The 17,131-nt window shown below is 45.2% G+C and overlaps 1 long non-coding RNA gene across 1 annotated transcript in view; it reads left to right on the top strand.

The window, feature by feature from the left end:
• LOC308347254 overlaps positions 1 to 15,148 on the top strand; it is a 71,543-nt gene extending 56,395 nt beyond the window's left edge. The window contains exon 5 of the long non-coding RNA XR_013967235.1: positions 15,082 to 15,148. This is a non-coding gene — a long non-coding RNA (uncharacterized lncRNA). The remainder of the gene's footprint in view (positions 1 to 15,081) is intronic.
• Positions 15,149 to 17,131: the final 1,983 nt, after the last annotated feature.

The raw sequence follows: 17,131 nt of genomic DNA, 5'->3' as shown, positions 1-17,131 counted from the left end.
CTGAGATTAAGTGTCTTATGCTTTGTCTCCCTCTCTGGTTTCATCTTGCTTCCTTTTCTCCTCTGTTCCCCTATGATCCTCTGCCTTGTTTCTTAAATTCTACATATCAGAGGTATCATAGGATAATTGTCCTCCTCTGATTGACTTATTTCACTTACCATAATTATCCTCTACTTCCATCGATGTCATTGCAGATAGCAAGATTTCGGTTTTTTAAAAGATTTTATTTATTTATTTGACACAGAGAGAGTGATCACAAGCAGGCAGAGAGGCAGGCAGAGGGAGAAGGGGAAGCAGGGTCTCCGCCGAGCAGAGAACCCAGTGTGGGGCTCAATCCCAGGATCATGAGAACATGACCTGAGCCAAAGGCAGAGGCTTAGCCCACTGAGCCACCAAGGTGCTCCAAGATTTCATTTTTTGATGGTCATGTAACATTCAGCGGTATACTTATCCTTATATATCCATTCATCTGTCGATGGACATCTGGGTTCTTTGCGTACTTTGGCTATTGTGGGCATTGTTCTATAGACATTGGGGTGCAGGTGCCCCTTCAGATTACTACATTTGTATCTTTGGGGTAAGTACCCAGGAGGGCAATTACAGGGTTATAGGGTAGCTCTATTTTCAACTTCCTGAGGAACCTCCACACTGTTTTCCAGGGTGGCTTCACCAGCTTGCATTCCCACCAATGGTGTAGGTGGGTTCCCCTTTCTCCACATCCTCACCAACACCTGTCATTTCCTGACTTGTTCATTTTAGCCATTCTGACTGGTCTAAGGTGTATCTCATTGTGGATTTGATTTGTATTTCCCTAATGTGGAGGGATGTTGAGCACCTTTCTACATGTCTGTTGGCCATTTAGATGTCTTCTTTGGAGAAATGTCCATTCATGTCTTTGGCCCATGTCTTGATTGGATTATTTGTTTTGTGGGTGTTGAGTTTGGTAAGTTCTTTCTAGGTTTTGGATACTAGCCCTTTATCTGATAATGTCATTTGAAAATATCTTCTGTGTTTGTTGCCTTTTGATTTTGTTGACTGTTTCCTTAGTTGTGTAAAAGCTTTCTATCTTGATGAAATCCCAACATTTTGTTTTTGCTTTGGTTTCTCTCCCCTTTGGAGACTGTCTAGCAAGAAATTTCTCTGGGTGAGGTCAAAGAAGTTGCTGCCTGTGTTCTTCTCAAGGATTTGGATGAATTCCGGTCTCACTTTGATGTCTTTCGTCCATTCGGAGTCTATTTTTTGTGTATAGTATAAGGAAATGGTCTAGTTTCATTCTTCTGCATGTGGCTGTCCTGTGTTCCCAGCACCATTTATTGAAGACACTCTTTTCCCCCATTGGATAGTCTTACCTACTTTGAGGAACATTAGTTGACCCTAGCTTTGAGGGTCCATTTCTAGTTTCTCTATTCTGTTCCATTGATATGTGTGTCTGTTTTTGTGCCAGTACCATATAGTCTTGATGATTGCAGCTGTGTAATAGAGCTTGAAATCTGGAATTGTGATGCCACCAACTTTGGTTTTCTTTTTCAACATTGGTTTGGCTATTCTGTGTCTTTTCTGCTTTCATACAGATTTGGGGATGATTTCTTTAGTTCTGTGAAAAATGCGGGTGGTGTTTTGATAGGGATTGTATTGAATCTGTGGATTGTTCTAGGGAGCATAGACATTTTCACAATATTTGTTCTTCCAATCCATGACATGGAATGTTTTTCCCTTTCTTTGTGTCTTCCTCCATTTCTTTCTTGACTGTTGTTTAGTTTTCGGAGTACAGTTACTTTCCCTCTTTGATTAGATGGATTCCTAAGAATCTTATGGTATTGGGTGTAGTTATACATGGGATGGACTCTTTAATTTCTCTTTCTTCTTTGCATTGTTGCTGTAGACAAATGTCAATGGTTCCTGTGCATTGATTTTATATTCTGCCACTTCACAGAATTCCTGGATGATTTCTAGCAATTTGGGGGCGGAGTCTTTTGAGTTTTCCACAGAAAGTATCCTATTGTCTTCAAAGAGTGAGAGTTTGACTTCTTCCTTGCCAATCTGGATGCCTTTTATTTCTTTTTGTTGTCTGAATGCTGAGGCTAAGAATTCTAGTACTATGTTGAACAACAGTGATGAGAATGGGCATCCCTGTCATGTCCTGACCTGAAGGGAAAAGCTCTCAGTTTTTCCCCATTGGGAGTGATATTCACTGTGGGTTTTTCATAGATGTCGTTTATGATATGGATGCATGAGCCCTCTATCTCTCCATGATGAAGAGTTTTGAACAAGAAAGGATACTGTAATTTGCCAAATACTTTTTCTGCATGTATTGAGAGGAAGCTGTGGTTCTCGTTCTTTCTTCTATTAAGGTAGTGTATTACATTGATTGATTTCTGGTTGTCGATCCACCCTTACAGCCCAAGAATAAATTCGATTTGGTCATGGTGACTCATCCTGTTGGATCCTGTTGGCTATTATGCTGGTGAGAATTTTTGCATCCATATTTATCAGGGATGGTGGTCAGTAATTCTCCTTTTCGGTGGGGTCTTTGTCTGGTTTTGGGATCGAGGTAATGCTGGCCTCACCCAAAGGGTTTGGAAGTTTTCCTTCCAGTTCCATTTTTTGGAAACACTTCAAAAGAAGAGCTATTAAATCTTCTTTAAATGTTTGGTACAATTCCCCCTGGGAAGCCATCTGGCACTGGGCTCTTGTTTCCTGGGTGATTTTTGATGACTGCTTCAATTTCCTTGCTAATTATGGGTCTCTTCAGGTTTTCCGTGCTTCCCAGTTCAGTTTTGGTCATTTCTATGTTTCTGGGAATGCATCCATTTCTTCAAGACTGCCTGATTTGTTGACATAGACTTACCACCCTATGTTATTTTATTTGTTTGTAGTTCTTTGGTGTTGGGTGTGATTTCTCCTTACTCATTCAAGATTTTGATTTGGGTCCTTTCTCTTTTCTTTTGGAGAAGTCTGGCCAGGGATGTATCAATCTTATTAATTCTTTCAAAGAACCAGCTTCTAGTTTTGTTGATCTGTTCTGCAATTCTCTTGGTTTCTACTTCATTGATGTCTGCTCTAATCTTTATTATTTCTCTTCTCCTTCTAGGTTTAGGCTTTCTATGCTGCTCTTTCTACAGTTCCTTTAGGTGTAGGGTCAGGTTTTGTATTTGTCCTTTGTTGCTTCTTGAGAAAGACTTGTAATGCTATATATTCTCCTCTTGTGGCTGCCTTTCCTGCATCCCAAAGGTATTGAACAGTTGTGTTTTCATTCTCATTTGTTTCCATAGTTTTTAAAAATTCTTCTTTTTTTTCTATTTTATTTATTTATTCGACAGAGAGAGACCACAAGTAGGCAGAGAGGCAGGCAGAGAGAGAGAGAGAGGAGGAAGCAGATTCCCTGCCAAGCAGAGAGCCCGATGCGGGACTCGATCCCAGGACCCTGAGATCATGACCTGAGCTGAAGGCAGAGGCTTAACCTACTGAGCCACCCAGGTGCCCAAAATTCTTCTTGAATTGACTGGCTGACCCATTCATTCTTTAGTAGGATGCTCTTTAGCCTCCATGTATTTGAGTTCCTTCCAACTTTCCTCTTCTGATTGAGTTCCATTTTCAAAGCATTGTAGTCTGAAAATATGCAGGGAATGACCCCCATCTTTTGGTACTGTTTGAGATCTGATTTGTGACCCAGTATGTGATCTGTTCTGGAGAACATTCCCTGTGCACTATAGAAGAATGTGTACTCTGTTGCTTTGGGATGGAATGTTTTGCATATATCTGTGAAGTCCATCTGGTCCCATATGTCATTCGAAACCCTAATTTCCTTGTTGATTTGCTTAGATAATCTGTCCATTGCAATGAAAGGTGTGTTAAAGTCCCTACCATTATTGTATTATTGTCCACATGTTTCTTTTATTTTGTTATTCATTGAGGTTTGATGATGGTAAATATCTTTTCATGCGACTGTTGGCCATCAGTATTTCTTCTTTTGAGAAATGTCTGTTCATGTCTTCTGACTATTTTTTAACTAGATTGTTTGTTTTTTGGGTGTTGAGTTGTATCCATTCTATGTATTTTGGACATTATTCCTTTATTGCATAGAATATTTGCAAATATCTTCTCCCTTTCAGTAACTTGTCGTCTTATTATTACTTCTTCATAGTTCTTCTGCTGAGCAGAGACTATTTTGATATGGTCCCAGTACTTGATTTTTGCTTTTATTGCCTTTGTCTCAGGAGACAGTCTAGAAAAATGTTGCCTTGGTCCATGTCAAGAAGTTACTGTCTGTGCTGTTTTATAAGATTTTTATGGTTTCAGGTCTTCCACTGAGATCTTGAAACTTTTGAGTTCATTTGTCTGTATGGTGTAAGGAAGCAGAGTAATTTCATTCTTTTGTGCATAGCTGTCCAGTTTTCCCAACACCGTTTGTTGTAGAGACTGTCCTTTTTCTTTTCAATATTCTTGCCTGTTTCTGGAAGATTAATTGGCCACAGAATTGTTGGTTTATAAATGAGCTTCTATCCTGTTCCCTTGGTCACTGTGTGTATTTTTGTGCCAGTACCATACCATTAGGATGACTACAGCTTTGTAGTATAACTTGAAATCTGGACTTGTGACTCCCCCCGCTTTGTTTTTCTTTCTCAAGATTGCATTGGCTGTTCAGTACCTTTGGTGGTTCCATACAAAGTTTTAGGAGTGTTTGCTTGAGTTCTTTTTATTCAACTTAAATTCAGGGAGCCAACTTATAGCACATCATTCATTTCAGATGTAGTGTTCAATAATAGATCAGGTGTGTATAACACCCAGTGTTCATTACACCATGTGCCCTCCTTAATGCCCATCACCCAGTTACCCCATCCCCCATCCACCTCCCCTCCAGCAACCCTCAGTTTGTTTCTCTAATGAGGAGTGTCTTATGGTTTTTCTCCCTCTCTGGTGACTTCCCATTCAGTTTTCCCTTCCTTCCCCTCTGATCCTCTATGGTGTTTCTCTTATTTCACACATGAGTGAACCCATGTGCCATTTGTCTTTCCCTGATAGACTAATTTCACTCAGCATAATAGCCTCCAGTTCCATCCAGGTGGATGTGATGGTAAGTCTTCATCCTCCCAGATGACTGAATAATATTCCGTGTTAGAAATGAACCACATCTTCCTTTATCCATTCATGTGTCTGTGGATATCTGGGCTCTTTCCATAGTTTGGCTAGAGTGGATATTACTGAAGTCAACACTGGGGGGCAGGTGCCACTACTTTTCACTCAGTCTGTATCGTTGGGGTAAATACCTAGTAATGCAATTGCTGGGTCATAGGGCAGCTTTATTTTTAAGTTCCTGAAGAAACTCGATAACATTTGGCAGAGTGGCTGTATGAGCTTGCATTCCCACCAGCAGTGTAAGTGTTCCCCTTTCACCACATCCTTGCCAACATTTGTTATTCCCTGCCTTGATAATTTTAGCCACGCCAGCTGTTGTAAGGTGGTATCTCATTGTGGTTTTGATTTGTATTCCCCTGATGGCTATTGATGTGGAGCGCTTTTCCATGTGTCTCTTGGGTGCTTGTATGTCCTTTTTGTAGAAAGGTGTGTTCATGTTTACACCTATGCCTTAAGCTGGATAAGGGTAGTCCCAGAAGCATGGAAGGTGTGATCTGCTTAGTTGTGGAGTCCTTCAAGGACATTTGAATTAAGGACTAGAGTTAAGGAGAGTATCAGGCTCAGGCTTTGCATTCAATATGGTGTGAAAGTATAAATAAATAATTGGTTCTTCTCCGTAACTATTTAGGTTACATGCTAACCTTTACTCACTGTAAAATACTCTAACAAATGGTTCAAGATTTCATTCAGATTTTTCCTGCTCAAATCCTTTCTAGGGTTCCAAAAGGCATGATTTCTGACTTTGTTGCAGGATGAGCCCTCTGCTTTGTTCTGGTATCCCCATTCCCTGGGGATTTGGAGCCAGTCCTCTGGCCATGGGGTTGGGGCCTTTGATCGTGCCAGATTCAATCTGCCAGCTGTATGGTAGGACTCCCAGAGCGCTGAGTTGAGGGTGTGCGTCAGGCTCCAGGCTTGTGTCCAGCGGGCCACTGAATGTGGGGGTGGCCTTAGGTGCACATGCAGATTTCTCCTGCTCTAAATCATTTCCAGAGTTTCAGACAACATGGTTTCCTTCTGGGTGGCATGTGGAGTCCTCTGGAATTGCTCGGATATTCCCAGTTCATGGGGTTTGGAGGCAGGTCTCTGGGGAGAGACCCCTCTGAGCCCAACCTGGGGTTAGGTTGGGGTCAGGTTTAGGGTCAGGGTTTAGGGTCAAGTTAGGGTAAGGGGTTGGGGTTAGAGGTAGGGTTTAGGGGTAGGCATAGGGGTTTGCTAGGGTTAATTCACTGCCTTTTAATTCAAGATGTCCATGCTTAAATAAGACATTTTCTTAGAGTATTTTAAAGTGAGTAAAGGTTAGCGTGTAACCCAAATAGTTATGGAGAAGAACTAAATGTTCCAAGGCAACACTTAAGACAATATTTCTTGACATTTATGTTTAATGGTCAAAATAATTGAAAATAGAGTTGCTTATCACTTTTTCCACATATGTATTTGCTGGCCCTGTCTTTCTGGTTTTGGCTGAAAACCATCTTCTCAGTGGGCTTCCTTAATGGGTCTCTCTGAATAGGATGGCTCTCTTAGCCCTTAGCCTTCGTTCCTTCCTATCGTTGATCCACTGATTATATCCCATGCTCTTTGCAAGTTCCCAGGTAGGACTAGATGCATCCATACATTTCCACTAAGTAGATACTCCATAAATATTTACTAATTGAACAAGTATGACTTTCTTTTTAATCAAAGGTATCCACATTTTATTAATGAATTTTTTACCATTTCAGAATATATTTGGAGAAATCTATTGCTCCATGAATACACATCTGTCAAGGCTATGGCTTCATTATGTCCTGTGTCATGCTTCCCTGAGCTAGCTGGAGCATTCATGACCCATGTATGAAGCTCAGCTTCAAACCCTAGGTGTGAGTTTTGTGAAGGGCCTGGGGGGCATTTGGGGGACTTGCCTGCTGGACACCACCGTGTCATCTGGGGCCAGATGTGATGTGAGCACCCCATCTTTCACTGTCTTTTCCCACCTTCCTCTACCCTTTGTCAGCATGTGGGTTTCCCACCCACCATATCTTTGCAGACAAACTTTGAGATGGCCTATGGCTTGGGACTCCATTGGCATCACAGAATCTCGTTATAACCAGTGTCAGAGGATTCTGTGGCACTGACATGACCTTTGTCCCCAGAATATGCCCCATGAAGAGACCCATGAGAGTCTGGGAGTCCAAGAAAGTAAAATGTGTGATCGTGGCTCTAGTTAAAGCTACTGTGGGGATCATGCTGGAGGCCATCTCACATCTCAGTCTGGCTCTTTCGCTGATTTCCAATATGACCAAGGAGACTCACTTCCTAGGAGTTTCAGGCTCATCATTTCTAAAATGAGGAAATATTTTTAGATTAACTGATTCATTCAAGACTATAGAATGAACTACTTGGAAGTTCTAGGCAGTCTCCAAGATGGATTCTATCTCAGCAGTTCTGACTCCCATCCTCCCCACTCCTATTGAGCTCCCCCATTGGACACAATGGCTGTTCCATGGAAATTCCCCAGGGCAACATTGGAGTAGCAAGTGTCTTCAGGGTGTGCCCCCATACCATCCGATGTAGCTGAGGGGCCTTGAGCAATTCTGAACCAAAACCAAGTTTTTGCCTGACTGGCCATGTGCTGTCTTACTTGCACAAGAGTAGCAGTACCTGGATCAGGCCTTTAATGCAACATTGAGCCGGCTTAGTTCGGACCTTGCCCAGGACACTAGCCCTATGATACTGTGAGGGCACTAGGAGTCCACAGTTAAACGATGCAGTGCAACAAGTGATTCTACATCAGGGTAGATGATGCAAAGTATAGTTTCAAAGCAGACATAACAAAAACCATTTAATGACAGAATAGTATGTAGTTAAACGTACTCTATGCTATGGCAGTGATGGGAAAAGTGAATGATGGGGTCAGAAAGGGGGGTGGGAGTTCTAAGAAGCAGGCTGGAGTCGTCAGCGGGTAGGGGCTGTCTCGTGGAGGAAGGGACCAGGAGACTAGTCACGGGTTCCAACAGTGCAGCATCAGGGTGTGTGCTCTGCCTGACCCACGATTCCCAGGGCCACTGGGGGCATTCTAGCTCCAGAGGATCTGCAGACTGCATATTGGCCTGAGCAGAGGCTCGGTGGTATGTCTTTTTGGTTCCTGGGTGTGGCTCTTTCTCTGCTTCTGGAGGCTGTTGGTTCTCCTGTATTTTCCTCTGAGCTGCACTATTTTGTGTTGATTCAGTACTGTTAGCTGACACAAATTTTTCCTGAAAAGAAGTTGAATAGAAGTCATCCTTGTTTCCTAAGTAGACCTGAATAGATTCAATAGTAGTAGCCTTTTCCTAGGCCTTCATCTGCTCACCAACTCCGAGATTTCTGCAAACATATTCCACTTTTAACAGGTTGAAAGAATGAGTTTGGTTTTTAAAGAATTCAACAAAGTCCCACTTTTCATAATCTATAAAGTGATCTGTAAACCTTGAATGGACAACATGTGACAGGATGAAGAACTGGCTTTGTACTGGGGTTTTTGCCACTGTTTACTCACTGTTGCCCCCGTGTGGCCACTCTCCAGATAGCACGTGGCCGAACGTGTTTCAACTTACCAGATTCAAGGGACAATAAGACAGAAGAAGGTTGGTTCCCGAATTTCTTATCTCCTACAAACAATCCTCTAATTTATGAGCGATCTTCTAAATCAAGTATATCTTAACTAGATATTAGAGTAAGGTTCAGGGTCAAGTTGCAAACATTACCTATGGACAGCTTTTTGTATGTCAATCTTCCTGCCTAAAGAGTTTTTAAAAAATAAAATGAGAGAGGATATAGTCACCAAAGCACTGAGCACATTACCTGTCCCAGGAAGTAGGTAACGAAACATAATTATTGTTTCATCTTAGCTGAGGCCCATGAGCTGGTCCTACAGGTACTTGGCAGGTAGCATCTGTGGCCAGCTGCTCATCTCCCTGCGACAGCCACACCCAGCTCAGCACATCCTCTGCTGTGCTCAAGGGCAGCAAACAGACGGACCAGGTGCAGTTGTGACTCCCACCTGTCAGGCATGGCTTACTTCTGACGGGTAGAGAAGTGGACCAGTTCACACATATATGACATGTTCTTTTGGTGCCTTGCTATCTGCTTCCCCTTTCTGTCACCCTGGTCCTGAACCTTTAGCTCCTCTGAGAACTTGGGTTTGCAGACTTCTCTCGAGTTTTCAAAGCGTAGATCTGTGTTGCCTTTGTTCCCTGTTCTTGGGTCAGAGATGAAGGCAGGAAAAGTCATCATACTCTGAAAGCAACAAAAAGAATTATCAAGTGTGCTCAACCCTCAACACCTCAGACTTGAAAGCAATGGCCAACTACGTACTTCATGTTCTACACAATCAGCTTTAGGAACTCATAGATGCATGTAAAATGAAATTGTGCTGAAAGAAATCTCGTACCAAACTTTGGCCTTGCAGAAGTCAGTTTAGGGACACTGTCCCTTGCCTGCCCTGTCATTTCCGTCCTGGACAATGCCGGTCACACTGACATGTGTAGCCACACAGGGGGAACAACTGACATCCTCCTGGCGCACTCCCAGTCCCCCTGCCTCCTGGTCTGGCCAACCCTGCACACCCCCAGTCCTCCTGAGCATTCCCTGTAGTGACACAGCTGTGATCACCCTCCTAATGCATTCCGGGTCCCCCTGCCCCTGGGTCTGGCCAACCCTGCATAGCCCCAGTTCTCCTGAGTGTCCCCTGTCATGGCACCTGCCACACAAGACTGTCATTTATTTTCTCTCGGTCTGTGCTTTCTGCATGGAGTAGATCTCTCTCACAGATGCCTGTCTGGATGACAGGTGGAGGAATGTTTTCAGGATCTTTTGTCCTGGAACAGAAGGCATCCTTCAAAACCCTGATGGGCAGGGAGAGTCTCTGTCCTTCTCTGTGCCTCCAGCCTCCGTGGAACATAGTGTCCAGGACGAGGGATTTGGGAGTCCTCGCAGATGAAGTTTGTTCTGTGAAGGTGGCCTTCTTCTGAGATCATACAGAACCACATAACGTGGCCATTCCTGTGGGACAGAAAGCACAATACTATACTGTGTTCTCCTTGCACACTGTGGCTAACAAAGAGGAAACACATCTCACACTCGCAAGTTCACACTTACACTTCCATTTCTGAGCATCACCATCATGTAAACTACACTGAATTCCTGCTGGCTGCAGAATTGTAGACGTGTCACTCAAGGTATAAATGCAGGAGGATGGAGATGGAGTTCTGGCTAAAAGGATGGAAGTCCTTGCCTCTGGGGGTGAAGAAATTCAATTTTACCCAGAAGGTGCTATGTTCCACTCAAAGAAGTGACATGACCCTAGGATCTTTGAGACCAGAGGTCAGCACAGACTTTTCTATAAAGTTTTCTGTAAAGATTTTCTGGTAGGTGTTGCAATCCATGTGGTCTCTCATACAGTGACTCCACTCTTGTATTGTGGCTTGAAAGCAGCCACACACCGTCCACAGCTAATGTTCCAGCCACACTTGATTGACAGAATACAGGGGGCGGTCCCATTTGGCCCTTGGGAGGTAGTTTCCCACACCCCAGATTTGCAACATGGTGGATGATGGGGAGAGAGGGCTCTTCTTTTCCCATGGCAGATAGGAGTACACTGGGATCTATCCTGCCAGACCCCGGCCCCTCCACTTGAAGGGAAAAAAGGATGATAGTGGGATTGGCTAACAATTAAGGCCTCAGGAATCCCCCCGCATTTCTCTGTAGGCCTGGAGCTTGCCACAAGATGTTTGTCTGTGCTTGAATTCCATGTAGGTATTGCTTGGCTGAGTGTATCCCCATAGACTGTCGGGTATATCTTGCGGGTTATATACAACATAGATGGTCATCTTGTTCAGGCCAAGACCATGAGCACATTGAGGGTTCTCCTGAGTTAGCAGAGTTCTAGCATGTGTGGGCTTCAGGATGAGTCCAGATCAGTTCTCAGCAATGTTATGGAGCACCTGTCTTCCTGGGCCCTTGGTGGCACTGGTACGTGCTTGGCCTAGGCCACTTCTGCAGTTGTGATGGAAAACCCCTGGTCTGGGTGGTCCACACCATGCTTGGCTCTGCAGGCTGATACCCGAGGTCCTCCCACCTCATTGGGTGGGACCAGGTCACATGCCCATGGATGAGCCAATCCCTGGAGCCAGGGAGTGGACCAGTGGAGACTGGCACATGTTGTTAGGACCTCTGTTGTAATGACTTTTCTAATGGCTGTGGTGGTAAGATCTTCTGGGATGCATCTGCTAATAAAATGAATATTTATTTCTGATAGTACATGGGTCCAAGATGCTGGCTTAGCACCTAGCCCCTCAATCCTAGCACCTCAGTACTACTGTACTGCACTGCAGAGGCGATGGCTGTGAATGAGCAAGGTGGTTGGAAACTGGTCTGGAGTGCACAAGGGAAGGGTGTGTGTGTGTGTGTGTGTGTGTGTGTGTGTGTGTGTGTGTAGGGGATTGGGGATAATAGCTCTGGCCAAGCTATATCTCCAGTTTACCTAGGTTCAAGAAGGTGCGGGGAATCCATGGTGTTTCACCATCCATCCTTTTGCAGATGAAGAATATGTCTTTTGCATGGACTATGGCAAGACTTGTTCCAAGTACCTCTAGTTGGTACAGAAGTTGGGGAGAACAGCACCTTCCATCTGCTAGGATAGGCATGAGAGGCTGTGTGGTCTCAAGAAGGTGTCTGGCTTTCGAGGGCTCATTGTGACCCTGCACACAGGACTCTGTTTTGTTCAAAAGATGAAGTTTTGGAAGAATGCGGTACCCCCATGTAATCCCGGGAAGGGGAAAGGCCTAGAGTCCACTGTTGAGTTACTTCGTGGGATGGGGGTGATCTGCAGCATCTGCCTCATGAGATGTCTGTCCTTTATTGAGTTCTGGGTGTGCTTTCTGGGACTGTGTTCTAATGGCTGGGATTTCCAAGGAGTGGGATTTTTTGGCATCACTGTAAAAGTTGGTCCACCACGTGTAGGGAAGTCCCTTTCTGCTGCTGAGAATTGTGTCTCTAGCGGTTGGAGTGTGTATTACAAGCCTAGAGGTCAATGGTGAGGTGGTTATAGTGGTGAGCAGGCTATTGTTATTGATGATTTATATGGGTAAATTCCATAGGATGGGATGTTAGATCTTATGGTTAGGGATCCTCATTAAGTGCCCAGAAAGGTGCTTTTCCTGAGTTTCATATTTGATTTCTTTTTCTTATTCGAATAGCGTTCCTTGTACTTGGTGTTCCAGTGAGCAGTGCATTACAACATTGCCTGCATTTTCCCGTGTGTTAACGAGGATTTGAGAAAGGAAAATGTTGTCAGTGCTTCCAGAAATTGTACACTGGAACAGCCAAATAATAAAATTTCATTTTTGACACAAAGAAGGAAGTATCCTGCTGTGATTCTTAGTTTAAAGCAGGGGAGGGGGCCCTCTTCTGGTACTAGTTTTGAGTACCATAGGCCTTCCTAGGGAACATTATCAGATTCTGTTGGAAACTTGGTCTTTGTTATCGTGGAAGAATCAGGAGTCAACCAATTATTTGTCTCCTGTTTCATTTTCCACGGCCATTTCCATGATATCAGGTTTCACACCTCTACCATTGTGAAATCATCCTAACTTTAGCACCAGCTCGCCCTTCTCTCCCAAGGGTATGTTTTGGCCAAGACAAAAGTCGCTTCTGGGTGACTGGGAGACTGCAAGACCAGAATTCGGTCAGTAGGGGGTCGCTGGGATCCTAAATTCCAAACCAGCTCCTGACACCCAGATGAAATGCATTGCAGATTTAGAAAGGTCAGATAGAAATTTTTGTGTCCTTGGTAACAACTGAAGAAAATGTGTCATCCCTAAACCTATCATTAACCCCTAACTTTAATGCTGAAACCTAAGCTGGCCTTAAAGCCCAGACTGGAAGGAACCCGAATGCCAAACCTAAAATTGAACCCGAAGCCTGGACTCTGAACCTGAGTCCTGGATCCAAGCCCTGAACCATGAACCTAAATCCTAAACCAGAACTCTGAGTTATGAACCCTGAACCCAAGTCCCAGCATGAACCCAAACCCCAAATTTGACCTTGAACTTTATCCCCTAAGCCCTGAGTGTTAAGACCTAACTCATAAGCCTAAAGCCCTAAAGCATAACTATTCCCTTGCCCCTCACTCTAAATCCTCACCCCGACCCTAAACCCTAACCCTGATCTGAAACTCTGCCTGAAACCTGAACCTGAACCCGAATTCAAACCCCTCACCACACTTTGTTTATGCATTCGCCGTTGATGGATATTTGCAGTTTCTACCTTTTGATTCTTGTGCACATTGTTTGGTTTGGGGGCGAGGGTTAGGGTCTTGGGTTGGGGTCAGGGCCAGGCTTGAGAGCAAGTTGAGATCCGAATGTGGGCCTGCTTCAGGGCCAAGGTCATGTTCGGTGCTACTGCTTGGGTCAGGGACTGTTGTCATTCCATATTGTTTCCAAGTCATTGTTCTTGAGCAAGTTTTGGAGAAGCTGGGGGCTACTGGGCTCCATGCAGCTTGAATTTCCAGAATGAAATGGCTTCAGCTAGACCCTCTGAGGGAGCAGGTGCATCCATTGAAGGGCGAGCTCCCCTAGTCCTGCACTGCCCTCCACCGCCTGCAGAGGGCGCCAGACCGCAGCTCCCGCCCTGAGCCTGGCCTGTGCAGCCATCCCTGGGACAGGAGCCGGCCTCCTCAAGACCCACTGTGGAGACTTCTGGAGGATGTGGGGCTGCTCCCACCCTGACAGGACCAGCCGTGGAGGATGTGGGTTCACATCCACACTGACAGGACCCACTGTGGAGGCCGTGCGGCTGCATCCACACTGACAGCAGTGCAGCCTCCTCAGGACCAGCTGCTGGAGGAGAGTGGGGACTGGCAAGGAGGTGCGTGGTCTCAGGACCCCACGGAAGGGCGTGCCGTGTAGATACTGGGCCTTCCATGATCTTGTGTGCGGTGACACGGCCTCCCACGGTGCTGTGCGGGTTGCTGTGGGGTCTCCCCTTTCTGGGCTCGGATGTGCTCTGGGTCCCGCGTCTGTGTTTGTGTGCACCCAGATTTGGTTCCTGGGGCTCCTCAGACATCTGCAGTCAGGGAACAGCCACCCACCTTGGGGTTCGTGCTTCCCCCGCCTCGGCCCTGCAGGGTCCTTCCCGTGTCCACACCCACTTCAGGGTTGGTCCGGAGTCTGGAAATGTGGGAACGAGAGCGTGGACCCTGTGACGGCTTTGGGGAGAGGAGGTATTTTCGCAGTGTCGGTTCCTCCCTGAGCACAGAGTGTCTCCCCGACTCCGTGTGTCTCCCTCCATGTCTGTCATCAGTGTCTCATGGCTGTCAGAGGACAGTCTGTCACCTCCTTGGTTCAGGGGACTCCTAGGAGTCTTGGTCTTTTGGATGCAGTCTTAGATTGTTCTCCGTAGTCTCTTTCTGATGGTTCCTTCGGAGCACGTAGAAATGCATGTGATTAGTGTATATTGATTTTGTTCCTTGCAAGTGTCATAAATATGAGTTCTGTTCGCCTTCAACTCAAACTGCCAGTTATTTGCCAGCCAGATGGGTTTATTTGGGAAGAGCAGAGAACGGCAGTCTGGGCTGAGCAAGCTCCGGTCCCATCACGGGCAAGTGCAAGAAACAAAGGAGAGGAAAGTTATGTCATGGAGAAGGAGGAAGAAGTTGGGAGGGGTTCTTGGAAGGAAAGTCCCCTGAAGAAAGGCAGGGGTTCCGAGTGATGGAGGATTCTCCCCAGCTGAGCTGCAGGGATGGTGATTTCTTGTAGGAGATGAACCCTCCAGCTTCACTTTTGGGGCCTGGAATGGATGAGTCTCTCCTGTGGGGGATTCTGATGTGGGGTCTGTCACGGGCACGAGGCGGCAGGCGCCCCCTTCCAACCTCCCCTTCTGGCGTCCCCAGTCCGCTTTACTGAGACTTCCCTTCATGCTGTTTCACAGTTCTAATCCGGTTGTGGTGGAGCCTTGTGGAAAACTGGAATTCCAAATCCCACTGCTTCTAGTGCACCCGAGACATGGCGGCCCCCGATTTAATCCTCCCACGAGTCTCTTGCTAACATGTGGCCTCCTCCAAGGGTGAGTGGCCTCTCCACGGTGGGTGAACTGGATCTGGGAGGGCTTGGCCTTCATCCCGAAGTCTGATGTCCTCTCTGCTTCTGTGACTTTGTGCTAACATGGATGTTTGGGAGAGTCATTTACTCTGCGGTGAGTTCAAAGTACAGTCATCTTGTCACAGCTGCACAAATGCGCTTTATCTCCCCAGCTGCCATTTCTTTACTACGTTTGCCACTTTACAGGGGCTTCTTCGGTGCAGTTTACCCCAAACAGGGACACTGTCCCACGGAAACACCACGTAACCCCTAGTGAGGAAGTCATGACACTTTCCACATTTGAACCCAGACCACAGGCCCACTTCAGCTGTCACCACCTGCCCGATGGTCTGAAATGTCTTCTCTGTTCAGATCCAGTTTTCTTCTTCTGGACCTTCTCCTAGGACTTTATTTGGGTAACCTTGCTGGATTCAAGGAGCACAGACAGCTCGAATCTGAGTGGTACTTCTCCGTGGCTTATGTCACTGGGGCTGTTTTCAGTGTCTATCCACGTTGTGACATGCATCAGTCTTTCATTCACTTTTTCATGGTGACTAAACAGAATAACGTTAATCCCTTAAAACATTTCAGATACACAGTTACCTGGTCTTGGCTGAGTTCCCACGGTTGTGCATCATTCTCCAGAACTGTCTCATTCTCCCCGAGGGAGACCGTAGGCATGCAACACCAACTCCCCATTCCCCTTTCCCCTCAGCCCCTACAGTCACATTCAACATTGAGTGTCTGGATACTTCCTGTAAGTGGAATCATACGGTATCTGTCCTTCTGTGACGGGCTGATGTCACTCAGCGTAATGACTTCCAGGTTCAATCCATCTTGTAGCCTGTGTCAGAACACCCTTTGTTTTTAAGGCTGAGTCGTGTTCCATCGTGTATAAACCACATTTTGTTTATCCATTCATCTGTCAGTGGACGCTTGGGTGGCTTCCCCCTTTTGGCTGTGGTGAGAAATGCTGCTCTGAATATGGGTACTTGTACTTTCAATTTTGGGGGGCATATAGGCTGCAGTGGAATTCTGTGTCTGACATGTTGAGGAGCCACCATATTTTTTTTCCCCCACAAACGAACCATTTTACTCCGTCCTTCACAGGGCAGAACAAGATTGCCACTTATGGATCTTCCTCGTTTTGTTGATCCTGTTCCCCATGGACAATTGCATAGTTTCTGGTTTTTGCCCATAGTGAACATGGCTGCTATGAGTGTTCCTGTACACTTTTTTTTGTTTGAACCAGTGTTTTCAATTTGGGGGGTGTATACCTAGGAGTATACTTGTTGAACCATACGGTAATTCTGCTTTGATTTATTTGAGTAAATGCCAAACTATTTTACACATAGACTACACCGTTTTTCACAAGCGAGGTTTAAGCGTTTCAGTTTCTCAGCATCTTTCTGTTATTTTTAGTTTTCTTGATCATAGTGATTCTGCTTGTGTAAAAGACATCTAAGTGGTTTAAATCTTCATTTCCATAAAGACTAATGATGTTTAACATCAATTCATGTGCTAGTCACCATCTGTATGATTTTTCTGCAGAAAGCTCTATCCAAGTCCTTCATTTTAAAAATGGGGTTGTGTTTTGGTTGAAGAGTTCTGAAAGCTCTTTACATATCTTGGGCAACAGACTCTTATTAGATAAATAATATACAAATATTTCCTTCCATTTGGGGGCTGTCTTTTCACTTCCTGGATAGTATCTTCTGATGTACAAAGATTTAAAATTGTCTTTTTCCATTTCTTTTTTAAGTGAGTGAGAGAGAGTGTGCAAGTAGACAGGGTCAGAGGGAGAAGGAAAGAGACTCTTAAGCAGGCCCCACACTCGGTGTGGAGCCTGATGCTGGGCTTGATCTCATAACCCTGAGATCATGATCTGAGCCAAAATTGAA

Source organism: Martes martes (assembly GCF_963455335.1).
Source record: "Martes martes genome assembly, chromosome: 8".
NCBI classification, from domain to species: Eukaryota; Metazoa; Chordata; class Mammalia; order Carnivora; family Mustelidae; genus Martes; species Martes martes.
Note: the sequence above shows the minus strand (reverse complement) of the source record. Positions and strands in the feature narration are given on the sequence as shown.